The sequence below is a fragment of the Propithecus coquereli genome, unplaced genomic scaffold (assembly GCF_000956105.1).
Source record: "Propithecus coquereli isolate 6110/MARCELLA unplaced genomic scaffold, Pcoq_1.0 Scaffold230, whole genome shotgun sequence".
Classification (NCBI taxonomy): domain Eukaryota; kingdom Metazoa; phylum Chordata; class Mammalia; order Primates; family Indriidae; genus Propithecus; species Propithecus coquereli.
The window spans coordinates 1,318,382-1,318,816 of record NW_012147842.1 but is presented as its reverse complement, the minus strand read 5'-3'; positions in this window follow the sequence as shown (position 1 = coordinate 1,318,816).

The window sequence follows — 435 nt, the reverse complement described above, 5'->3', positions numbered from 1 at the left end:
ATCCCAAGCTATGCAACATACAACTATAAATATTAGCACATTACGAAAAAGCGAAATATGTAACGAAGGCGACTCACAAAAAATGCAAAATTAAGACTGAAACATAGCTCACATCTTAAATAGATAAAAAGTTGTTAACAAATGAAATTAAAATTAAATGAAATTAAAACCAAGTAAGAGTTCTTTTTCTCATATGAGAATTTCTTCTCAAAAGAAGACAAAATAAATTCTTAGAAATGTATTGCCTTTTTAAAAATCTAAAGCAGTACAAATTATAAGACAGGGGTTAGTTTAAATTATGATATTGTTAGAATCAAATTGTTCCCTTCAGGCTTTTATCTCAGATAAAACCATATGTGCCACACCACTTGACTCTAATTTTATTTAACAGACATATTTCTGATACTTTATATATATTTGCTGCTTAGTCATATT